Source organism: Phyllostomus discolor, chromosome 6, assembly GCF_004126475.2.
Source record: "Phyllostomus discolor isolate MPI-MPIP mPhyDis1 chromosome 6, mPhyDis1.pri.v3, whole genome shotgun sequence".
NCBI lineage: Eukaryota > Metazoa > Chordata > Mammalia > Chiroptera > Phyllostomidae > Phyllostomus > Phyllostomus discolor.
Window position 1 is genome coordinate 13,704,011 of NC_040908.2, and position 27,459 is coordinate 13,731,469.

The 27,459-nt window shown below is 36.5% G+C and overlaps 1 protein-coding gene and 1 pseudogene across 1 annotated transcript in view; one reads left to right on the forward strand and one right to left on the reverse strand.

Moving 5' to 3' along the window:
- Positions 1 to 27,459, forward strand: part of RAB10 (RAB10, member RAS oncogene family) — a 65,574-nt gene that overhangs the window by 17,976 nt on the left and 20,139 nt on the right. The gene's annotated exons all lie outside the window — the stretch shown is intronic.
- Positions 17,022 to 17,928, reverse strand: LOC114498590 (annotated as a pseudogene).

Consider the following 27,459-nt stretch of genomic DNA (forward strand, 5'->3'; position numbering starts at 1 on the left):
ACTCCTACAATAAATCAATTAACATTTAATTGATATATTATGAGTGATATATCAAATGCTTTAAGTTCTCAAATATTTGAAAGAACAAAAGAGTCACTTAATTTTTTTAATGTACTCCAAATCATAGACTGTCTAACACAGCTCTATGTATATGTAATATAGTTTCTTGCACACAGTGGGTGCTTTATAAAAGTTAGTTGATGTTGCAGCTTGAAGCACTAATTGCTGAATCTTTGCTTTACCAGTTTGGAAATCTGTACTTCCTAGTCATTAACAGTGCACTACTTATTTAGGATCCCTAACACACTTGAAATGGGGAAGCAGTGTATTTGTTTGATTAATATATTCATTTTATTTATATATATATAAATGAGATATTTACTTATATATAAATGAGATGAATATATAAATTAAAATATTCATTTTATTCATATATATATGAATGAGAGTGCCTACTGTGCTAGATCTTGGGAGTATGGCACTGAACTGAATGAAGTTCTTCCCTTACAGAATTTATCTCCTAGTGGGGGAGACAGACATGTCAAACACAAGCATAGACAACATAGTAGAGTATAACTCACTTCTAACATTTCGTAGCATGGATAAAGTACACAGTATGTTATTCAAATAATGTGAGGGATTTTTTTTTTAATCAGGATGCAAAATTTGAGAAACCATATGGCAAATACTCCAAGAGTTTATTGTGGTAAAGACCATACTTTAAGATGATCATTATTACTAAAAAATAAATTAAAAATAGAGCTACTATATGATGCAGCAATACCACTTCTGGTATATATCGCAGAGAATTGAAAGCAGGGTCTCAAACAATATATTTGCACACTGTGTTCATAGTAGCACAGTAATTACAACAGCCAGAGGTGGAAGGAAGCCAAATGTCCATTGGTGGTTATCAGGATCTGGGGGAATGAGGCAAAGGAGGGTTGTTGTTCACTACATACAGAATTTTAGTTCTGCAAAATGAGAAAGTTCCGGAGGGCTGTTGAACAGTGTGGACATACTTTACTGAACATACTACATTACTGAACTGTACGCTTAAAAATGGTTAAGATTGTAAATTTTGTGGGTTTTTTTTTTAACCACACACAAAGATTATCATAACTGGGTTGCAATTGTGTAACATACATAGTTCAGACCATAACAACACGGTCATGTCCTAAGCCCTCTTAACAGTTAGAATGGCCCTGGCTGGTGTGGCTCAGTTGGTTGGGCGTTGTTCCACAAATGGAAAGATCACCAGTTTGATTCCTGGTCAAGGCACATGCCTAGGTTGCGGATTCAGTCCCCAGGCTGGGTGTGTACCAGAGGCAACCGATCCATGTTTCTCACATCAGTGTTTCTCTCCCTTCCGCCCCTCTAAAAAATAAATAGATAAAATAGAAGAATGCTTAAAAAAACTAGAATACGAGGTAGAAACAGATAACTTAGTGCCAATATTTTCCAAAATCTTCCTTTAATACAGAAGCTTTTTTTTTTTTTTTTAAATTTAGAGTTTGAAGTATATGTGAATGCTGTGAATTCTCTCATGTGGAGGGAGAAAGAGAAGGAAATAACTGATTGAGCACCTGCTGTGTGCCTGGCACTGTGTGAAGTGCTTTTATATATATTATTTCAGTTTATTCTCATAGTAATCCTCTGAGGAAAATTGTATATCCTCATTTTGCTAATAAGAAAGTTAAGGGTTATGAACATTAGGTGACTGAACCAAGAAGGTGCACAGCTAGTGGTGGTGAAATCAGAATTGTTGATCCACATCTGTTGGACTCCAAAGCCTATATTCTTTCCAGTACTTTATACTAGAGAGGCTGGAAATGCAGACTTCTTAAAAAGGGAAAAACTAAAACAATAGTGCTGGTCAAACCTAAAATATTAGTACAAGGGCAATTGGGCTGCCATATTGTGGCTTAAAAAACTTTATTGAAAAATATCTTAACACCTGAGTGGTTTCTTTGGATACATAGTATTGAGGATGGTTATAAACAGACTTGTTTATGTACAAAGAGCTTGATTTGATATTCATATTTTTAGGTTGAAAAAGCTGATATTTAGCTGAGATTTTTTTCATTTATCACTTCTTTTAATGTTAATAAGTAGCCATTTCTTTCACATCAAACACCATACCCCTTTAAATGGAACACACTGAAACCACAAAATCTCTAATCACCAACAGTTTACGATTCTAGGAGCTTTCAGAAAAGATGTGGAGTTGGGGGTTCTGTATGTGACATTTTCTTTGGTTTGGAATATTTTTACCCTGTGGTAAATGACTATAGTAAGTGCTCTTATTCCTATGTCAGGAAAGTAATTTCTAATACTGGGTGAATCTGTTTTTATTTGAATTATATTTATTTAAAACTTAATTTTAGCCCTGGCTGGGGTAGCTCAGTGGATTGAGCGTGGGCTGTGAACCAAAGTGTCCCAGGTTCAATTCCCAGTCAGAGTACATGCCTGGGTTGCAGGCCATGACCCCTAGCAACCACACATTGATGTTTCTCTCTCTCTCTCTCTATCTATCTATCTATCTATCTATCTATCTATCTCCCTCCCTTCCCTCTCTAAAAAATAAATTTAAAAAACACAATTTTAAAAAGTAATGACTGTTAGTTTAAAAAATACAGTATTAGATTGTATAAGATAGAAAGGATAAGTCCTTTCTGTCTTGGACTATGATATCCCTCCTTTGCTCCAAATCCTCAATATAATTTTGGTGACAATACTTTTTTTTAAAGATTTTATTTTTATTTTTAGAGAGGGAGAAGGGAAGGAGAAAGAGAGGAAGAGATACATCAGTGTGTGGTTGCCTCTTCTGTGCACCTGCCCCACAACCTAGGCATGTGCCCTGACTGGGAATTGAGCCAGCGACCCTTTTGTTTACAGGTCAGCGCTCAATCCACTGAGCCATACCAGCCAGGGCCAGTACTTCTTTTAAATACATTTGTATATTAGGAAGTAACAGCCCCTTGCCTCCCAAATGAAACCCCACAGACTGGCTTAAACAACAACAGAAAGTTTGAAGATGTGCCAGTTTTTTACATTTAGCTAATTAAGTGGCTTAGCAACCTCACCAAGAACTCAGATTATCTTTCCATCCTGTGTCTTAGTCAATTTTTTGTGCTCAGGCTAGTCTGCCTCGTGGTGTGGAGATAGTTGCAGCAGTTTCTTTTCCCCTTCCAGCATCTTGTTTTGAAAAACTTTCAAACCTACTGAAAATTTGGAAGAAGAGTGCAACTGTTCTCACCCTTATATACCCTTCATGTAGATTTTCTAATTATTAACATTTTGTTGCATTTGTGTACACTCTTTGTGTTTGTATTCCTCATGTTTGCTAGATCATCTGAAGATTTTTAAGTAAGCTGCAGATACCAATCACAGTGGTGGGTTCCTAAATACTCTAGTATGTATCTCCTCAACAAGAATCAAAACAGGAATGGTCTCTTATATAACTACAAATCATAATTTTACTCAGGGAATTTAATATTAGTCAATAATATTGTATGCTTTATAATTTTTATTTAAACCTACTTAACTTTTGCCCTTTTGGGGGGGTGGTTGGCAGTGGAGGTATCCAGAGTCCAGTTCAGAATTATGCATTGAATTTAGTTGTCCTGTCTTTTTACTTTCCTTAATCTAGAACAAATCATATCATGACATTGACATTTTTGAATGAGTCTAAATATTTTGTTAATAAAATCCCCTATATTTGGGGTTCAAATTAAGCTTTTTGGCAAAATACTACCTTGGGGATATCTTCCTCAGTGCCTCACATCAGGAAGTGCATAATGGTACTTTGTCCTATGTTATATTATCTCCAGTGTTACTTTGGAGATAATAACTTTGAGCCCTTGGGTAAGATACAGTTGGCCACATTTCTCCATTGAAAGTACTTTCCCCCTTTGTAATTATAATAAGTAATAGGGTGATTCTTTGAGACTGTGTTTCTGTCTTATTCTGCAATAACATTTTGCCTGGTGGTTTGATCCATGAATGAGTCAGTTATTATTACATTTCATGTTGCAAAAAACAGTGTTTATCTTTCAGTCCTTTTTTTTTTTAAGATCATAAAAACTCTGACCAGAAGCCCTTTGTTCAGAGTACTTGTTTACATTTCAGTAGCCACAATTGTGTTAATGTGGACATGTTTAAACAAGTGTTTTCTTGACTTTTTACTTACACAGCATAATAGCCTTCCTTGATCTACTCTCTCCAGTCTTTTTATATTTTAAACCAATTTCAAAGACTTTTAATGAAGATAATTTCATAATTTAAAAAGTTAAACAGTACTAGTATATGACTTACAATGACAATGGAGTACCCTGTACCACTCTTTCTATTACAAGTTCTGCTGTCCTGTGCAACTCTTTCAACTCTTAGCTAATTCTCCTGGTATTTACCATTCTATTTCTAAATAATATGATTATACTACTACTTATTTATCAATTTTAGACATTATGTGTTGATTTCCTGTTGTGGAATATAAGACTTTGAGCCCAAGATACATTGACTTCACAGTCCCTGCTGCTACTCTGTCTTGTACAAGGTGAATATTCTGGAGATGTAAGTCTTTTGTTTTATTTACTATGTATGTTTCTTTAGTCCTGATATTCCTTAGTAGGCTCTGTAATATGCTTTTCTTTTTTAGTGTTCTAATTATGATTTCTTGATGTATTTTTTAAGGGCAGTTAAAACAACTAACAGGAAGTCACTCATGTGCACCCATATGTACAAACACAGATGACTCCTTTGCCTGAGTAATGGAACAGCTATTTACTTTTTCTTCTGGCATATTTTGTACTTAATTATCTGCATAAATAATTTTATGTATTGGCATATATATATAAGTACTTTTGTTATTTTCACTTTTATGTATACCTTTCTGTATCTGCATGGTAGTTGTGTTAATTTTTTGTCAAAAATAATGTTTTAGTGCACTTATTATAAGCATAATACTTATTACCTATTACTTATTACCTACTACTTGTTAATATTCAATACCCATTATTTTCCATTTTGACATTTGTTGGTATTCAGTTTTTGAGTGAATACTAAGAATCTGAAGTAAATTAAATTAGTTCATTTTACTACCTCAGGAATATTGGTTCAATTGTTTTCAAAAATAAATAATTATCCTTGAATTGTAAGATTCCAAGGATATTGATATGGGTACTATAGTACATAACTTTGGAGCATATGACTCTTGCTGGGCATGTAATACTTTTGCAGTCCTCATAAGCTGTATTTTAGGGCTAATAAATTGGAGATTGCAGACACTTTCATTTGATACTTACTGTTTGCAAACTTTTCTCTCTTTTTTTTTTAGTATATTTTATTGATTATACTGTTACAGTTTCATTTTTTTCCTCCCCTTTGTTCTCCTCTGCCCAGTACCCCCATTCCCTCCAGCATTCCCCTTCCTTAGTTCATGTCCATTGGTGGTACGTGTAAGTTCTTTGACTTTTCCATTTCCTATACTGTTCTTAACCTCTCCCAGTTTATTTTGTACCTACCATTTATGCTTCTTATTCCCTGTACTTTTTCCCTCATTCTCCCCCTTCCTCCTGTCTGCTGGTAACTCTCCATGTGATCTCCATTTCTATTCCTGTTGTAGTTGTTTGCTTAGCTTTTGTTTCTGTTTTTTAGATTCGGTTGTTGGTAGTTGTAAGTTTGTTGTCATTTTACTGTTCATATTCTGATCTTCTTTTTCTTAGATAAGTCCCTTTAACATTTCATATAATAAGGGCTTGGTGATGATGAACTCCTTTAACTTGACCTCATCTGAGAAGCACTTTATCTGTCCTTCCATTCTTTTGTTTTCAGCAACAACAATTTACCAAAGACTTAAAAACCCAAAGATGCTTTGAGCATTTCATTTCATTTCATTGAATTCTTTAATTAATACTTCTAACTGATTTTAAAAATGCAAACAAAGTTTAGAAGATTCATTTATAAAAATTACCATTGTAGGACACTTAGGTAGATTTACGAAGTAGTTCTTTTCTTTTCCTCTCCTTTCCTCTCCTCCTCTTCTCCTCTTCTCCATTCTTAGACAGGGGAAGAGAGGAAGAGAAACATCATTGTGTGATTGCCTCTTTCATGCCCCTGCTGGGGACTTGGCCTGCAACCCAGGCATGTGCCCAAGACTGGGCATGGAACCAGCGACCCTTTGGTTTTCAGGCTGGCACTCAATCCACTGAGCCCCACCAGCTGGGGCCAAAGTAATTTTTTACAGGCTCAAACATTTCCAAAATGATAGATGACACATGTTAATAGAGAAATCACAAGCTGCCTTTCATGTGTCTGTGTGTGTGATCATCATCAAGTTGATCACAAATTTTCTAGTTAAGTCACTATGAATTCCTAAATTTTAACATTAACTTATTTTTCTGTTGCTAAAATATTGTAGCCTTTTCATATGCAGCTATGAATGTGTATTCCACAGCTATTCCAAGTATATTTTTTTGTTTTATAGGGTTTGGTGTTTCTCTTTAGTTTAACGTGATCATTGTTTTTACCATGACACTGTACACCACTAGAATTTATTTTCTCATTATCACTAAAAGAAAAAATGTATTTTTAGTGTTACATATTTTTTTTTAAGATTTTATTTATTTATTTTTAGAGAGGGAAGGGAGGGAGAAAGAGAGAGAGAGAAAGAAACATCAGTGTGCAGTTGCTGGAGGTCATGGCCTGCAACCCAGGCATGTGCCCTGACTGGGAATCGAACCTGCAACACTGCGTATTTTTTAATTGAATTCACAATTCAATTAAAATCAATTCAATTCAAGTATTCATAGTAATATCAGATTCTTCGCCTTAAACAGAATAAACTTTCAAAAGCATTATGTTGATTCCTATGAATTGGATGAAAGAGTCCATCCCATCAGTGGGATGATGGCTTTTCTATTTGAAACATGATACTGATACACTTGTATCTATGATCTCTTTGTATTCTTCTCTTTGTATTCAGATTCATTCTTCTATTAATCTGACAGATTAATACTTATTTTTTCCTTTTTTTTTTAAGTGGACAAGAAACCGTGGAATTGAAATCATGAAAAAAATATTTTATAATACTCATCTGATTAAATTAATTTATCACAGAATGTTTTTAAAGGCATCTTTTGCAGCTGTAAGTGTTGTTTTCATGTTCAGACACACAGTCTTACAGTAACTGCTGCCTTTGAATTAAATGCTGACGTTTCTGCAGATTTGTTTCTTCATGTCAGTGTTTTCTCTTTAAACAAACTTTCTGAGTAAATTGTCTAAAGAGCTTATTGCAAAATATATACATTAGTTATAGATATACATGCTAAAATAAATGATAAAATGTTGCAAATGCATTTATACTCTCTGTATATTTATATATATATATATATATATATATATATATTTTTTTTTTTTTTTTTTTTTTTAAGATTTCATTTATTTCTTGCCCTGGCTGGCGTAGCTCAGTGGATTGAGCGCGGGCTGCGAACCAGGCATTGCAGGTTTGATTCCCAGTCAGGTTTCAGACCATGACCCCCAGCAAATAAATAAATAGAATCTTTAAAAAAAATTGTATTAGTCAAGTGACTTGCACAAAAAAAAAGATTTAATTTATTTCTAGAGAGGGGGAAGAGAGGGAGGAAGAAAGGGAGGCAAACATCGATCAGTAGCCTCTCATGTGTGCCCTAACTGGGAACTGACCCACAACCCAGGCATGTGTCCTGATCAGGAATCAAACTGGTGACCTTTTGCTTTGCGGGATGATATCCAACCAATTTAGCCACACAAGTCAGGGTTCTCTGTATATTCTGAAAGGACTGCTTATGCACATTTTATCTGTACATACTCCTATAATTTTCCATGTTTCCTCTTTATCTCACTTACTGGGAGGTAACCTGATGACTTGGATCTTGTTGAGGCAGCAGCTTTAAACATTCTCCCTAGCATCTGTTAAGACCAGAAGGAGATGGCTGCCTTTTATTATATTTGATAGTCAGCTAGATGTGCTAGAAGGGCAAATGTCAGTTATTTTGCATTTGTAGAGGGTTGGGAAATAGAGACAGGTTATCACTGGCCATCTTTTTAGATTGAATCATATGTTAAAAAGTGGTAACTGTTGACACTGCACATTTATCTCACAACAACATAAGACCTTGGCAAGAGTGTGTAGTACCAACCAAAGGTCTACCAAGCCCTCTCCACTTACTTTAAAGCAACTGTGTTAAAAGTCTAATCTGAGTCAGAGACAGTAAATGTGTACAGGATGTTGGAAAACATGATAAATGAAGACTTTTCTGGTTAGACGGACTTAGTGACCACCATACTTGCAGCAGTTTGGTGGGATGATAAATGCTCATGAAATAAAGAAAAACACCAAACCAGAATAATTGTCTAGTTAGATAATTGTTATGAATAGAAAATACATGGTGGAATCAGAATAAACAGTGGTTCTTACTCTTTTCCTATTTCAGGGCCTGGGGAAGTAGCACAGGAAATGCTGTCCTAAGGCACTGACATTTATGCTGATATCTGAGATGTTAGAAGTTAGGTAGGAGAAAAGAGAGAGGAAGAACATTCCAGACAGAGGAAATAGTCACAAAAAGGTCTTTGGCGAGAGTAAAGAAGATTATGGAGTTCAAAGACCTGAAAGAAGGTCTGTGCTGCAGATGTGAGTCGAGTGGGGAGAACAGAGGCAGAGGTGTCGAAGAGCACGTGTTGGCCAGATCACGCAGAGCCTGATGGTCTTCGTTAAGGGTTTGAATTCTGCTGAGGGTTTGAGCAGGGATATGACATGTTTAAATTCTTAAAAGATGGCTGGCCCAGATAAGGTGCAGAATGGATCGTAGTTGGAATTTCTAGTTAAAGACTCACAGAAGATATACTTAACTCTTATATGTACATTGAGTGGTTTAATGTTTAAGGAGCATGAGAGACTGTGTGTAAAAGGACCTATCAGTGACTATGAGCCTTTAATTTTTTCTGGAGATGATCTTTTAGTGACAAGTGTATGTAAACTGAACATGTTAAAGAAATGTGTGTTTAATTTAAAAGTGTTTAATCTCTTAACTCTTGTTAACATATGGGCTGAATCTTGCTGAGTCATTTTTCTCAGACTAGGTGGGCAAGGTTTAATTAAAGCCAGCTAAGCAAACTTAATGACATCTCATACCTCTTCTGTAGAAGTCAGGAAAGAAAGTTGTTTTATATATGTATTTTATTTATGTTTTTTAATTAAAGTGGTTTTTTTGCAGAGCAACTAGTGTATTAGTTCATGTAGGTTCCTTCTTGAGAGAAAATATCTATGACTACCAATGTACCTCCTTGCATTAAAAATTTTTTTTCTTGATTGATTCTAGAGAGAGGGCAAGAAAGGGAGGGAAACATCAAAGTGAGAGAGAAACACTGATTGCTTGCCTCCTGCACATGTCCCAACTGGGGACCACACCCACAACCCAGGCATGTGCCCTGATAGGGAATTGAACTGGAAACCTTTCAGTTTGCAGGATGACACCCAACCACCTGAACCAGGGTGCCCCTCCTTCCACTTTAATGGAAGTTTTTGAAATTAAGAATTTCTGATTTGCCCTGTGCCTCACTATAATCTCATACATTAAAAACGTTTTCATCTGATAATAAAATCTCATTATGTATTATAGCCTCTTTTCCTTCTAAACAGCATTGAGGTAGAGATTTTTATGCCCAAAATTTGACTTTTTTTTCCTCATAAAAAAGTTCACTTTAACAGAGGTGGTCTTAATTTCTGCAGCAGAACCATGGTTGAAGCTAATGGGCCTGCCACCAGTAGAAGGCCCCTACCTAGTTCATCAGTAGAATTGTATCTTTGCCTCTGTAGTCAAAAAAAGATAATCCTAACTATCCCAGGAATAATGCTGGATTGCAGTGTTCCTCAGGACTTACAGATTTGTTTTTCTATAATTTAAATTTTTTGAGGCATACCTTGAAGATATTAATGCCTTAAATTGCAAGGCATTTAAAAACTTTAACTGTTCAGGTAGTTCTGATGATAGCAGTTTTGGTGTGGGGACACAGAACTTCTGTGTGAGTGTCAATCTTAGATTTATCTTTTCTCTGCATTATCACCCACATTTTCTACTGAACCTCCTTGATTGTGCAGATCAGGCTCCTTGGACACATTGTATGGCATGTAAATTCTGGAAAAGTTACTATACTCTGTACCACCGTGAACTCACATGAGGGAAAAAAAGCAAAGCTTAATTTCACTTAAGAACGTCCTCAGTGAAACGGAACTTTTAATTTTAATAAATCTTTACTCTTGAATGAACATCTTTGTTTCCTGTGTGACAAAATGGGAAGTAACTAAACTATTTCTGCCTCATTATGAGACAGTGATTAATATCTTGTGAAATCGAATTGGCCACCTTTTAAAAAATGTTTTATTAATTCATTTTAGGAGAAGGGAGGGGGGTAAAGAGAGAGAAAAACAATGATTTGTTGTTCCACTTATTCATGCATTCATGGGTTGGTTCTTGTATGTGTCCTGACGGGGCGGGGCGGGGAGGTTTGAACTTGCAACCTTGATGTATTTGGGATGATGCTCTAACCAACTGAGCTACCTGGCCAGGGCTGAATTGGGCACCTTTTTCGTGGAATATCATTTATTCTTGGAAGAACTACTGGTACACTATCATTATTCAAACTTGAGTATTTGGCAGATGACTTTCCCAAGTGAATGAAATGATATTTGTTGCCAATGAAATAATTTATGCTTTTAAATGAAAATTACAATTCTGGAAAACTTTTGTTTTCCTCCTTGAACTTGACAGCTTTCCAATAAGAGATTCCCCTGATGAGGTCCATGGTAATATTTATGAATATGTTTCTTTTCATATTGTGTAATAAGATGTGTTAGCATAAGGAAGAACTGTGTAGTGAACCAGTATTTTTTCACATGACCAATAGATGATGTTATAAAATCATGTGTGGATGAAAAGATCCACTCAAAGTGTAAACTAACAGATGAATTCAATGTAATAGAATATGAAAATTCATTGATATGGTTTCACATTGCAACTAATCTTTAAGAAAGTATCACTTACTTCTATAGTGTCGAAGAATATTTAGAATTATCTAAATAGGCTCTTAAAATGCTTCTCCTTACCAGCTACATATCTATGCGACTAGATTTTCTTCATATATGTACTTTTTATTTTTCATGTGTTTCAACCAAAGCAGCTAGCTTATTGCAACAGATTGAATCTGTTGCAGAAGCAGATACGAAAATTCAGTTGTCTGTTCAGCTGGACATTAAAGTTATAAAACTATAAAATCCAGGCCACTCTTCTCACTGTTTTATCTTTGTTTTGGAAAAAAAATTAATTATTTTATTTATTTTTAGAGAGGGGAAGGCAGGGAGAAAGAGAGGTAAAGAAACATCAATATGTGGTTGCCTCTTACACATCCCCAGGGTTGGGGACCCGGACTGCAACCCAGGCATGTGCCCCAACTAGGAATCAAACCCGCAACCCTTTGGTTCACAGGCCAGCGCTCAACCCATTAAGCCATACCAGCCAGGGCTGGAAAAATATTTTTAAAAGATTTATTTATTTATTTTTAGAGCAAGGGGAAGTGAGGAGGGAGAAAGAGAGGAAGAGAAACATCAATTTGTGGTTGCCTCTCATGCGCCCCCTACTGGGGGCCTGGCCTGCAATCCGGGCATGTGTCCGGATGTGTCTATAATTTAGATTATAATTTTAATTCTTGGGTACCATTTAGCACTGAGAGACAGACTCTAGTGTGGAAGGGCTGGCATACTTTTTCTGACAAAACTGTATAAATAAGATCCTTTAACCTTACTTTTGACTTTTATGGTGTGAGTATAGAGTCATTAAAATATATTTAAAAGTCTTATTCATTTTTAAGGGACTCTTAATTTTGTGTTCATATAATTTTAAGTCCACTTGTGCTGTCATTCTTATCTATTTCTGTTCCTGCATTTATTCTTCATTTGTCAGTGGCTTAGCAGTTCTCCCTATCATTTTTCACTGCATCTTTTACAGGATTTGCCGTCTCTTTTTGTAGTTAAGTTTACACTGTGTTATTGGAACTATTTGGTGAGAGACATACCAACAGTATTCAAATTCCACTACTCTGTTGGAATGAAATGGTTTTGTGCTTTGGCTGGTGTCCTAAAAATGGGTCAGTGCAGATTTAACTTGTTTATCAGATGTTTTGTCGTCTGATAAATAAGCCAGAAAAGAGGTTGCTTGACAGGATTTTTGTTGTTGCTGTTGTTTTTTAGACAAAGCAAAACCTGAGCTGGAAGCTACAAGTGAGGAGGTGGTAAAGGTTTGTGGAAGTAAATTAGCAGGAATTTAAAGTAGCTGTGTTTCTTCTAATATAGAGTAAATGAATGCCATGCAAAGTATTCTGATATAAAAGTATCATGACCAGATGACAAGTTGTCATGAGAGTGGGGAGTAAGTGTAATAGATTAATAAGTTTGAAACAGTTAATCAACAAGCCCTAGATTCTGAAGATTTGGTGGCCTTTAAAGATAGTATATCCTTGTAACAATTTAGACAAAGTTTAATTGTGTGACAAGTTAGATAAAGTTTTTATATCCATAAAGGGGGAGGGGAAGTGGAAAGCTAACAAAGGGTTTGAAGATATGTGAGCAAATTCAGGGAAAATTCAGAAGAGGGTTACTGACCTGAGAGTCATACTGCTGCTTGGGATACAGTTTGGACCGGTTCAAGGAGCCATAATCAGGAAAATCAGACAAGGGCAGGCCAAAAGGAGGATGGACCACAGACTGGGAGAAGGCTGAAACTGTGTAGCTAGATTAGTATTCAAAACCAATTTAATAGTTTAAGTGAGAGCTTTTTATGTACATAGACTTCTATACTTGGCCTCATTTAATCCTCACAACATATTGGAAATGGAAATAAAAACTCCTACTGTAGTTGGGGGAACCAGAGGTAGGCGCAGAGAGGTTAAAACTTCACCCAATGCAACACAGCTAGTATGTGGCAGAGTCAGAGACCATGTTTGCCTGCATCCTCTTAATTACTGTGCTTCATACTGCCTTTCTTAGTTCCTAAAGTGAATTCACACTGTACTTGTATTTTTCTTATTGGTGTGTAGTATATAACTTAACAGATCATCAAAATATGATTGAAGTAGCTTTGTAGGGATCAAGATTGTTATTTTAGGCAGTGTTACTTTTGATGCTGGGGTACCAAATAATTTAAGAAGATTCTGGAGAACACCATCTTCTGGAAGGTGTCTCCAGAGTTTTGGGTAGTGGAAATTATGGCAAAAGCAGCAACATAGTGTTTTATCATAGAATCTACCTGCTCAGTTGTTGGACATGGAAAAGTTCTTCCTTTTCTCAGAAAAGTGTCAAAGGAGCATATAAAGAGAGTTCAGGAATAAAGGAAATGGAGGAAATTCATTAGAGATTCAAGGTATTAACTACAACATATCGAATTTAAAAACTACCTCTGGAGGCTGGTCCAATAGTGGGTTATCAGAACTCAACTAAAGTTAGTGTCACTAAAGTTGGAATACAACCCCCACTACTCAATTTGACTGGCTTTAAAAAAAAAACAAAACACCTACCTCTGGAAATACATAATTGCAATGAAGTAAATCTTATGACTTTTACGAAACAAAGCAAATCTCATTAATTTTTGCTACACTAATTTTGAATTCAAAATAATTAAGACATAGTAATTGTGATTGTTTTACTTTATCATCAGAGCTTTTGATTTTTCAGATATCTTGTGAGATAACAAATAATAAAAATTTTTAAAATATTTTATTTATTTATTTTTAGAGAGAAGGGAAGGGAGGGAGAAAGGGGGAAAGAAACATTCATGTGCGAGGAATACATCAATCAGTTGCCCCCCTCCTCCCCCCGGATCAAAAGAGAGGTTGTTAGGTAATTTCTCAGGGTCACATAGCTCATAAGTAATAAAGCCAGGATTCAAACTGGGGCGTTTGTTATCAGAGCTCATTTGTTATCAGAGCTCAACAAGCTCTGTGATTGGAAATAAATTCCTGTCTAAATATTCTGGGTTTGGGGTTGCTATTCTGTACAGTGGGACCAAAGATGCTCTGTAAAAGGCAAGATCAAAGGCAGGCATGTATGTGAAGCACTTTGTGAATCCTAAAACCACAGGAATGTAAATTATTGGTGCCATTATTATTTCCGACTGGGAATTGAACTGGAGACCTTTTGGTGTGTAGGCCCGTACTCAGTTCCCTGAGCCACACCAGCCAGGGCCAAAAATACATTTTATATATATATATATAAAAATACAAATATATATATATTTGTATTTTTACTGGATGGATATGTAGTAAAATGCAAGTGCCTAATAAATATTTAAACTCTTCATGGAGCCCTGGCCAGGTAGCTTAGTTGGTTAGAGCATCGTCCTGGTACACCATGGTTGTGGATTTGATCCCAAGTCAGGGCACATACAAGAATCAACCAAGGAATGCATAAATAAGTAGAACAGCAAATCAGCGTTTCTTGTTCTCTCTCAAATCAATAAAAATAATTATAACACTATATAAGTATTACAAATATAGGTATTAAAGGAAATGATAATTTTTCAAATAAGAAAGTTTAACTTATTCTGACTGGGTAAGAAAAGGCATTATATCTTTGGTGCATAGAGAAACATTAATTGTCTGTTTTTGTGGTGTTCTCTTGTTTTTATATTATTGTCTATTAACGGGTATTGTGGAATTTCTCAGATTCCCAGCTGTCTTCTCTAACTATGTTACTTCTGAGAATCTTAATGCCTTTATGAATTAGAGGAGTGTCTTTAAAATTAGTGTATAACAAGACTTCATCTTGATTTATACCTCGAGATTCAGCAGTTCTTGGGCTCTATTATATATTACTCTGTAATACCAGGTTCTTTTGTTTACTTCGATGAAATTCTTTTTTGTTAGAATGACTTTTGTTTATTGTAATGTAGTTTTAATGTAATGTACAAGTATTTCAGAATAGCAAGTCTATAAGTGGGATATAAAAGCAATATACAAAAATCAAATGTACTTGTCTGCACTAGCAATGAAATTAAGACAATAATTCCATTTATAATGCCATCAAAAAGAATCAGTATTTAGGAATAAATTTAACATGAAAGTACAAGACTTGTATACTTAAAACACTTTCAAAGAAATTAAAGATTTACCCAGTGTTCGTGGATCAGAAGACAAGATAGCAGTACTACTCAAATTGATCTATGGAGTCATTGCAATCCCTATCAAAATCCTCACTAGCTTGTTTGCAGAAGTTGACAAGTGTCTCCTAAGATTCAGATGACCCAGAATAGACAAAATAATCTTGAAAAAGAAGCACAAAGTTGGAAGACGCACTATCTGATTTCAGAATTTACAGGAAAGCTCCAGTAATTAAGACAGTGTGGTACCAGCATAGAGAGACGTAGAGACCAGTGGATTAGAAGTGAGTGAGAGTCCGAAGTATCGAGCACCCTAAAACGCTCTCCTTTTCTATTCACTCCCTGTCTCTACCTTCTTAATTTCCTCCCATTTCTTAAATGAACAGGTATTTATTGCTGAGTATGTTGGAATAGGGTGATTTCTGAGTTGACGTTTATTCACATGCATCAGACCTGACAGGGCTAGCTAGTGCTCTGAGGACTAGAAAACTAAGAAAGTTCCAGTTTTTAACAGTAATTAGAGAAGAATGAATATATGTATATGAAATACAGTAGTCATACTGTAAGTATAACCCCCGTGCTTCCTTATCTGTGGTATTGCTCTCTGCAGTTTCAGTTACCTACAGTTAACTTTGGTTCAGAAACATTAAGTGGAAAATTCCAGAAATACTCAGTTTTAAATCATGCGCCTTTCTGAGTAGCAGTGATGAAATTTCATGATGTCCTGTTTTGCTCTGTCCAACCTGGGAAGTGAATCAATCATCTCTTTGTCCAGAGTATCAGCACTGTATATTCAACCTTCTCAGTTAGTCGCTTAGCCACTAGTAGCTGCCTCGGTTATCATATCAACTGCTGCTGTGTCACAGGTGCTTGTGTTCAGGTAACCCTTATTTTACCTAATGGCCCCCAAACTCAAGGGTAGTGATGCTGGCAATTCAGATATGCTAAAGAAAAACTTGAAAGAGAAAGTACTGTGTTCAAGAAAAAGGTGAGAGTTCTCAATAACGAAAGAAAAAAATTATATTCTGAGGTTGCTAAGATCTATAGTCAGAATGAATCTTCTGTCCTTGGAATTGTGAAGAATGAAAAAGAAATGCATGCTAATTTTCTTTTTGTACTGTAAACTCAAAACATTATGGCCACAGTGCATGTTAAGTGCTAAATTTGGAAAAAGCATTAAGTTTATGTGGATGACATGAACAGAAAATGCATTCCAGTTGATGGCAGCATGTTGCACCAGAAAGCATTGAGCCTGTATGAAGACTTATGCAAGGGATCTGCTAAAACAAGTGACTGCATTCACATACATTTTATTATAATATAATCTAATTTTATTGTTAGTTATTGTTACTAATTTCTCACTGTGCCTAATTTATAAATAAAACTTTATCATAGGTATGTATGAATAGGGAGAAACATTATATAGAGAGAGTTTGGTATTATCTATAGGTCAGGCATCCACTGAGAGTCTTGGAACTTACCCCCACAGATAAAGGGGGATTACCATATATATTTATAATTCAGTATTGCTATTGCTGTTGCTGGTGGCTAGGTCTGGGATAGTAAAATAAAAATAATTTTCTTTTTAATAATTACATAATGAAAGAAAGCAAATTAAGAAATTGGGTACAAAGTTCAGATTACTTTGGCTTTGTTTTGCAGTCTGTAGTATCAAACAGCCAGTGTGTCACTGTGAAGATACCTGAGAAATGTCTACCACACATGTAGAAAGAATAGTTGCTGGATTCCCCCCCCCCCGCCCCCGAACTTTGTACTTACTGTTTGCTCAAAGGAGACAGTTATTTATTTATTTATTTATTTATTTATTTATTTATTTAACAGATCAGTTATTTAGGTTTTTCAAAAGAAATTTAGAACTTCATTTTGTCAAGATAAAGGCCATTTGTGAGAGCAAACACAGAGTGGAGGTAACCCAGGAGCTGAGGAACAGCTTTTTTTTTTTTTTGTCAGAATTTGTGCGTCTATGGCTTTCTGATCAACCTTGCGTTGCTCTGTGATCTTGTATTTTTCTTTCTCGGTGTCAAAGATCTCCCCTTCCTGGTGTCTGGGCTTGCGCAGCTTCTTCTTGAAGTAAGCATTGGTGAGATGCTTAGGGATTTTCATACCACTTATATCAATTTTGGTGGAAGTGGTCATGACAGATTTCTGGTGTGTTCTACTTAGAAGAATTCGATTAAGGGCCAGAAGTCCAGTCACAAGTAGCAAGGCACTGCTCAGCTGCTTCAGGAAAACCACCCTCTTGCCTCTGTGACCCAGTGAGGATGATCAGAATGGTCCCGAGAGTGATGCTGGCCCGCAGTTCTCTTACATGCTGACTGAAGGGTTTCTTGCCATGGCTCAGTAGTGTTCAAGGCACATCTTCAGGAGGGTAGTATCTAGTCATTTTGAGAAGTTTAACCACTTGGGTACCACCATTCTTGTTGCCACCAACTGGTTTTGTGACAGTAGTCATAACTTCTTTTTCTTTTCAATCCTGGATTTAGCTGCAGAATACTTCTTCTTGTACATGGCCTTTCAGGAATACATAGCTGACTGGGAATACCTGCCAGTTCCTCTGACTAGCACAGGGTTTTGGCTGCAGTGGGACTTCCCCTTCATATGCATCTTGGCCTTAAGGTTACCCTTCTTAACCTATGCTGGCATCAGCCTTCTGGGTTTTGGGTTTCTTCTCCTTAGTATCCAGCTTCTTAGTTTTTTCACCTGCCATCCTTGCAGGTGTCAACCTGATACCCTCCTGGTTCAGATGGCCAAGGATTGGGGACCTGAAATTGAGATATTTATTTTTAAAAAGTAAAAATAAATTTTTTTCTTGGCTCAAACACTTGAATTTGTAGCCTTAGCAAGTTTTCAGTAAATAAAAATTGAACCTAAAACCTTGATAGAATGATAGTACAATACACCAATACTAGAAATCATAATAGCACAGAACAATAGAAGGCAGAAACTGTGAACTCCCTGAAATTCTCCAAATTTTGTATGTATATACATTGATGCAAGGGCATGGACAAAGGATCCATGATTTTCATTGGGTTCTCAAATTAATTTGAACATATTCCTAAAGAGATTAAGGATTGCTTGATCTTCAGAAGACATTAAAGCTGTCGAGAACTTCCACTTCTAGATATTAGAGTAACTGGTCCTATACTACCCTCTGGCCATGAACAGCTAGGTAACTGAACAAAATGTATGAAACAACTGTGTTTTAGGTATTTGGTAACAGGCAGGGCAGGATTGCAGTCCCAGAGAGAAGGAAAACGAATTGAACCCTGCTATCTCCCTCACTTTCTGTCTGAAACTAGATTCCAGTGCAGGATCCAAACAAAGCAAGGCAGTCCTGTTGGAGATAGAAATCAGTCTGGGAAAACTGTGAAGGCTGGAGTTTGCAGGGTTAATTACCATAGAAGATGGAGTTATACAGACAGATTTAGAAATCTGCAGAGGAGTTTCTTTGAGTCTTTGGCTGGGTATTAAGCTGCGTGGGACTCCATGGGCTAGGTAAAGAACAGCTATTGGGGGAAGAAAACTGCCAGAGAGGAGGTAAAAGTATTGGGATTTACATGAGTTAGGAGACATTCTAGTTCTGACCAGCTAGAGCGGAGAGATCTCCTTGACTGTCAGGACCATATGGGAGAGACCCCAAAATGGCATTCCTATATGAGTAGGGCTAAAGTAACTCTAGAGAAAGGCTACTCCAGCTCCCACCCCCAAACTGTGCTGGGGAGAAAAAAAAGAGGTCTCTAAGGAATTAAGCTCATTCTCAACTAATTTAGCTGCTCACCTGAACAAAACTCAGTATTTTAAAAATTCACACATTAAAAACAAAAACAAAAATGCCCTAGCCATTGTGGCTTGGTTGGGTGTCATCCCACAAACCAAGATTGCGGGTGCAGTTCCTGGTAAGGGCACATGTCTGTGTTGCAGGTTCAGCCCCCATTCTGGGGGCACATGCAAAAGGCAACTGATCTGTGTTTTCTCTTTCACATCAGTGTTTCTTTCTCTCTCTCTTCTTCTCTTTCCCTTTCTCTGAAATCAATAAAAGAAAAAAATTTAAACACACAAAAAATAAATTCATACATTGACAAAATATACAAAGTGTTTATCTAATCCCAAATAACTAGACATGAAGGAAAAATAGAAAAATGTAACCCTTAACCAGGAGAAAAATCAGTTGATGGAAACAGACTCAGAAATGACAGAGCTTATACATTTAGAAGGCAGATGTTGCATTTAAAGGAAAGCATGAACATGAGAGAAATACAAGTTATAAAAAAGACCCATTAGAACTTCTAGAATTGAAAAATACAATATCTGAAGTGGAAAACTCAGCTGATAGGGTTAATGGCAGATTAGACACGGCAGAAGAAAAGATCAGTGAAAGAGTAATAGAAACCATCCAAATGAAGCACAGTGGGGAGAATTCTAGGCTGGTTGGGGGAAGAGCCTCACTGATATGTGGGACATTGTCAAGTGGTCTAATATATGTGCATTTGGAGTCTAGGACTAGGGGCTGAGGGTTGGGGAGCTGCAGATGCAGAAGAAGTATTTAAAGAAACAATGGCAGAAAAATTGCCTAGTACACTGAAAGTGATAGTGCCATGGACCTCATGAACCAGGTGGGATACACTGAGGCATATCTTAATCCAACCAGTTATAAAAAGAAATCCTAAGAGAAGCCAGAGGGGAAAAAAAGACCACATTTTATATTTTCTAACATTATATACGTACGTATACACACACACTTTATAGGGACAAAAGTAAAAACAATTGTTGACTTTTCATGGAAAAAAACCCAACAACAATGTAAGCCAACAAATGAACCTAACTTATAAGTGAATAACAAGCATACTGAGGAGGGAGAAAGGAATAATCAAAGTAAACTTAGAAAAGAGTATTTTGATCAGATACTGTAAGACTAAAGGTAAAAAGAATTGTATACAGGTATTGTAGTTAGCAAATCTAGTTTCTCGTAAGGCCATGGGTTGGCAAGTCCGAAACTACTTTACATATGTAGCAGGTCCTCAAATTATGTGGTTTTGTTTAATGTTTCATTACAACATTGATGAGAAACACAAATGCCTGGTCAGGGCCAGTGTCTTGTGTGGACTTTGCACATTCTTCCAATGTACATAGGGGTGTCCTCCCAGTACTTTGGTTCCCCAGGTGCATCAACACGTCTAAATTGTCCCGGTGTGAGTGGGTGTGGCTGTTTGTGTGTCAAAGTCTCAGTTTCAAGAACCTATTGACCACATTACGAGAAGACTTACTGTATACTAGGGTTGGATGTATTTTAGGTAATGAGACCAGGTTTCTAATTGTTAAAGGAGAGAGTTACAGGTAATGAAACGAAGTGTAGATGAACTGTGTGATGTCAGATTGGAATCAGAGGTGTCAGTATGGACTCATGGTTTTATATATACATACAAATAGTTACGGAGTTGTAGATTGTGTATATGTGTGGGTTAGTATACATAAATGCGAGGAGGGGCCCCTAAAACAATTTATTTATAAAAAATTGTGAACGTATTCTTACATGTTTAAACTTCATACTCACCTTCAAAATGCTCTCCATTTGATGCAATACACTTATTGAGACGTTTTTTCCACTGCTCAAAACTGCTTTTGGACTCACCAGTTTTGATGCCCTTTAGTGCTCCTGTTGTTTTTCTTTTTACCTCTTCCACATGGCAAAACGTTTCCTTTTGAGGACTTTTTTCATCTGGGGAAACAAAAAAAGTTGCTGGGGCAAGATTGAGTGAATAGGGAGGGTGGAGCACAGGGGTTATACTGTTTTTGGTCAAAAACTGCTGAACATTCAGCACATTGTGGGAAGGTGTGCTAGTAAATCACCCACCATGAAATGGGCAAATGCATTGAGAGAGTCTTTAAAACAATTCACTGAAGTGGAACACAGCCTCTCACAACAACACCAGTTGGTACAAAGATGGAAATGGATTCCTAGAACATTTGCCTAGTAGGGGAAGTCTGTACTACAAGGGGCCTGCCTTCCAAGAGATAACCATATTTTGGGGGGGATCCCCCATCATGTTTCCTCACTTTCTTTTCTGGGAAGGACTCAAAGCAGTGACACTCAAAGTAGCAATGAGCATACCTAGTACCTAGACCTCGGACTGTACAAATCTTCATTAAAAGGAACCAGGGCTCTTCTGAGAACTGGTTGATTCCCAGAGCTGGAGTAGGAGAAAGGCAACATGTTCCTGGAACATTGTTGGTCAGAAAACAAAGAGTGCTCAGAAAAGGTGCATTGTTGTACCAGTGTTACCTTCTTGTTCCTGATCAGTGATTGTGTAAGCATTAGCACTAGGAGAAAGTAAATAAAAAGTATGCATGCACTTTGTACTATATCTGCAAGTTTTCTGTAAAACCGTTTTTTTAAGGTTCTTAAATTTATATTTCTCCCAAAAGGATAAAGGCGGGGGGACAGTGCAAGCCAGAATACAATAGCATAACATATTTAAAGTTCTGAAAGGAAAAAACCGTCAAGTCAGAATTCAGTCCTAACAAAAATATCTTTCAAAAAAATGAAGGCAAAATAAAGACATTTTCCAGACAAACAAAAGCAGAGAGAATTTCTTGCTGGCAGTCTTGAACAGTATTAAAAATATTAAAGTTTTTAAGGATGAAGAAAATCATTCTAGATGGAAACTCAGATCTACACAGAGGAATGAAGAGGATAAGAAATGGTAAAAATGTGGGGAAATACATTTTTTTTCAAATTTTAATTTATTTCAAGGACAATTTACTATTTAAAGCAAACTGTTTTAATGTTCTATAGGATATATAATATTTAGAAGTAAAATGTAGATGTATAACATGTAGAAATACAAGATTTCTAAAGGCCACATAATGGCAGGGAGAAATTGGAAGTATACTACTCTAAGGATCCAATATTAATACACAAAGCAGTATGAAATTGTTTGAAGGTAGATGGTGCTATTAAAGATGTATATTATAGCCGTGGCTGGTGTGACTCAGTGGATTGAGTGCTGGCCTGTGAACCAAAGTGTTGCTGGTTCAAAGCCTGCTCAAGGTATGTGCCTGGGTTTCAGGCCTGGTTCCCAGTAGGGGACATTGAAGAGGCAACCACATATTAATGCTTCCCTCCCTCCCTCCCTTCCCCTCTCTTTAAAAATAAATTAAATCTAAAAAAGGGAAAATAAAAATAAATTTTAAAAAGATGTATATTGTAAACCCTAGCAAAAGCACTTAATGGGTATATATAATAAGCTACTAATCATCAAAATGCTCAAGTGACTGTATTAATATTAGACAAAGTAGATTTCAGAACAAGGGCTATGTCTTTTCAGGAATGAAGGTTCTTTTGAAAATGATAAATATGTCCATTTATCATATTTATATACCTAATACCAGAAGTCAACCAATGACTGCATGGATGGGTGGAGCAATAAATTGATGTTTTTTTCCTTTGTGTGTGTGTCTCTCTTCCTCGCTCTCTAAAAACCAGTAAATAATAATAAAAACAAAGTTGTAGCCAGTACAATAAAACAAAAAAGAAAGAAGTCATAGAGGTTTGCAAGGAAGATATAATGAAAGTGCTTTTTTACAGACCACCTGATTTTATACATAGAAAACTGGAAACAACCCCTTACCCTCTCTTCCAGAATTAATGTTAATATAGCAGGGTTGCAGGAAATAAGGTTAATACACAATAGTATACAATATTCTATACAAAGGTATACAGTAGCATCCCAAAAATGAAAATGAAGTAGGGATAACTTTGACAAAATATGTGCAAGACCTAGGCGCTGAAAATGACAAAGTACTACTGAGAGAATTGAATTTAAAGACCCAAATAAACAGAACTCTTTCATGTTCATGGATTAGAATGGCACACATCACTGTATTCAAACTCTTACCTATGTTTCTTGAACATGGCAAGCATATTTCCATCTCAGAGCCTTTGCACTTAGCCGTTTTCTGTACCTGGAACACCCTCACCGGATATTCACATGGCTTGTTCTGTCCCAGACCTCCTGAGGGCTGTGCTCAGAGGTCTTCCAAGTGAGGCATTCCTTGATTTCTTCATGGAAAGTAGCTCCCCCTTTCATTTTTCCCTATAGCGTTATCACAGCGAATGCTAACGTTTTTATTTTATTTTGTCTCACCTCTCTGGAATGAAAATTCCCTCAACCTGAAGGGCTTTGTTTACTGCATTCAGTGCTAAGTGTGTATTGAACGTGGTTTATTTTGCTGGGACACGTATTACTAGAATGTTAAGTAGCTCGTAGACTATATGGGTCTGACACAAATAACTCGTCTTTTTTATTACAAAATCTTTTATCACAAAATCATAAGCATGTAATTCTGTAACATAACCACATCATACCCAAGCATACCATCTGACATTTTAGGTGAAATATTCAAATTAAAACTATAAATTATGAAACCCATATTATTGCCCTACCAACCACACTCAAGGAAACCTTACTTTTGCTGGACCCTCCCTGTATTTATGCACGCTCGCGCGCACACACACACACACACACACACTAGAAATGCTTGTGTTATTTCTCTTTCATGTTACAGTGTAGTTGGGAAAAGTTGAACTTAGCTTTGGTTCTGTCAGTTTTGCAGTTCCCAGAATTTCTCCATTCTCACAGATTTCAAAAATTAAAATTAATGGAGTTATGCAACAAAAGAAAAATAGATAATTTTAATTGGGCTTCATCAAAATTAAAAACTCTGCATTGAAGGATATTAAAGTGAAAGTACAGTCTACAGAATGAAGAATATATGTGCAAATAGTGTATCTGATAAAGGTCTGGTATCCATAATAATAAAGAACTTTTACCACTCAACAACAAAGAGACAACTTAATTTTAAAATGGACAAAGGACTTTGAATAAAGATTTCACCAAAGAATATATGCAAATGTTGAACAGGTGCATGAATTGATGCTCAGTGTCATTGATCATTAGTGAAATGCAAATCAAAACTGCAGTGAGGTACCACTTTATGCCCACTCACTAGTATGGCTTAAAATAAAATGTAAGAAAAACAAAACAATAAGTATTGGTGTTGATGTAGAAACATTTAACTTTCATACACTGCTAATGGGAATGTAAAATGGAGCAGCTGCTATAGAAAATCGCAGTTCCTCAAAGAAAGTTAATCTTAGATCTGCCTGGGTTGCTCAGCTGGTTAGAGCACCATCTTATATGACAAGTTCGCGGGTTTGATCCCTGGTCAGGGCACATACAAGAATCAGCCAATGAATGCTTAGATAAGTGGCACAACAAATCAATGTTTTCTTCTCTCTCTAAAATCAATAAATTACTCATAGAGTTACCACATGACCCAGAATGTGTACCTCAAAGACTTGTAAACAGGTACTTGCATAAATAAAAGTACACGTATGTCCATAGCAACAAAGAGGCTAAAAGGTAAAAACAGCCCAAATACCCATCAATAGATGGATGGATAAATTATGGTGTATGAAATGGAATATTATTCAGTCATAAAAAAGAATTGGAAAAAAAAAAAAAAGAATTGAAGTACTGATGTATGCTACACTGTGGGTGGACCTTGAAAACATCATGCTAAATGCAACAAGCCAGACACAAAAGAGGTCAAATGTTGTGTGCTTTCATTTACATGAAGTATCCAGAATAGGCAAATCTATATAGAGACAGAATGCAGACTGGTGGTTTCCAGGGAACTGCAGGCGAGGATAATGGAAAGCAACTGCTAAATGGGTATGGAATTTCCTTTGAGGTGATGAAAATGTTTGGAACTGGATAGAGGTGGTGACCACACACATTAGGAATGTACTGAATTGTACACTTTCGAATGGTAAATTTTATGTAATTTTTCCCTCAATAGAAAATAGGTAAATGAAAATGGCATAATGGCCTCAGCTGGTGTGGCTCAGTTGGTTGGGTGTCATCCTGAAAACGGAAAGGTCACTGGTTGGATTCCCAGTCAGGGCACATGCCTGTGTTGCAGGTTCCAAACCTAGTCGGGGTGCCTTCGGAAGGCAACCAGTTGATGTTTCCGTCTGACATCAATGTTTCTCTCTTTCTCCCTCCCTTCCCCTCTCTAAAAATTCAAAAATAAAGTTAAATTCTAAAAAGTCCTTTCAAAATGGAATTATGTAACTTAATGTAGATTAAGAGCATGCATGGTCTGAAGTTAAACAGACATGGAATTGAGTCCTGGGTCTGTCACCTGTTAAGTCTGTGATCTTAAGTAAATTACCTTCAAATTTCTCTCCTATAAAATAGATGTATTGGTGCCTTCTCCCAGGATTTTTGTTAGTGTTAAATGAGATGGCGTACGTGATGTGCTTGGAACACTTAGTAATTATCCAGTAAATGTTACTAGGTTTTTTTAAATACATTTTTTTGCTACTACTGATTTTTTATTCTTCACTTGTAGAATAGATATAATATTGGGTTGGGTAAAAAGTCCGTATATTTTTTCCATAAAATAAAGGCCACATTTTTTCATTTTCACCAATAACTTTATTTTTGGAAGTTTCGAGTATGTCGGCTCTCTCCTGCATGGTATAATGTTGATTGTTCTGAATTAATGTCTCAATTTGCTCACTGTCAACTTCAGCTGTTGTACCCAACTGTGGAACATTGTCCAGCGAGAAATCTCCGGCATGAAACTTCACAAACCACTTTTTGAGACATTCGATTAGTCAAAGCACCTTTTCCATACACTGCACAAATCTTTTCTTCTTTTGCATTTCAGTTGCATTTTTACTTTTCTTGAAATAATAAAGCATAATATGACAAAAATGTGTATTTTCTTACATCTTCAGTGTTAAAATGGCTACACAAAAATTCACTAATTTTGATGTATTTTTAATTTTTTAAAATTTTATTTATTCTTGGAGGAGAGAAACATTGATATGCGAGAGAAACATTAATCAGTTATCTCTTTACATGCTCCAACTGGGGACCTGGCCCACAACCCAGGCACATGCCTGGTAATTAAACGACTGGTAATTAAACTAGCAACCCTTCAGTTCACAGGTTGGCACTCAATCCACTGAGCTACACCAGCCAGGGCTGATAAGTTTTTTTTTTTAAATGCACACTAATATGACAGCTGTCACAATATAATCTAACAAAATTGTTTCGAATAAAGTTGAAGACAACTAAGTGCTTCTAGCGGCATCTTACAGAAAAAAACTAAATGAACTTTTTGACCAACCCAAATAGTATGGACTAAGATTGTTTTGAGCGGGCTGGGAACCAAAGTGTCCCAGGTTCGATTCCCAGCCAGGGTACATGCCTGGGTTGCAGGCCATAACCCCCAGCAACCACACATTGATGTTTCTATCTCTCTCCCTTCCCTCTCTAAAAATAAATAAATAAAATTTAAAAAAAAAAGATTGTTTCGAAAATTGAATGAGTTAATCCATACAGTGCGCTTAAAACAGTACCAGGCACATTGTAAATTCTGAATGTTCACTAAGCTATATACCATATTATATGAAAGGATTTTTAGAGGGAACTTTTTTGTATTCTGCATTTTCACATCTGCATCCAGATAAACTAATGCCCACATTGGAAAATGGACTTTTCAAAATCTGTGCTAGTAATGACAGCTAGCTAGGACTACAACCTCGTCTCTCAAATTTCAGACTAAGCTACATTCAAAAGATCATAGGTTGTGATTCTTTCCTCTTTAACTGGTGTGGTAAAAACACTGATTTTTCACTTGTTAAAAATCACAGATATGATCATTTAGCTATTTAAGTTGTTAAATTTTGGTTGTATAGAATTTACTATACAGGCTATTTCTGCTTGCATCAATTACTCTGATGTGTCATCAGAAGTCAAGCCTTGGAAAACTGACATTTGTAGTGCCCAGAAGTTGCAGTTGCTCCTCTTGCCACTGGATGGTGCTTCTGCAGTATCATTAAAGCAAGTGTTTGGGCTGATACTGTTTCTTACTTTTCTGAGCCACTGAAATTGATAAATGAGTTAGACCTGCAGTAAATTGAAATACTTGTTTGAACTGGGTCCCAGGAATCAAACACACACACACACACACACACACAGAGTAGGATTTCCTCTATTGTGTTTTTTTTTATTGTAGGCACTATTACAGATGTCCCTCATTTTCTCCCCCTTTGCCCTCTTTCGTCCAGCTCCCCCCCTCCCACCCCCCGCCCGCCCCCGGCCTTCACCACACTGTGGGCTCTGTCTGTGGCTCTGCATATGTGTTCTTTGGCTAATCTCTTCCGGTCCCTGCTGTC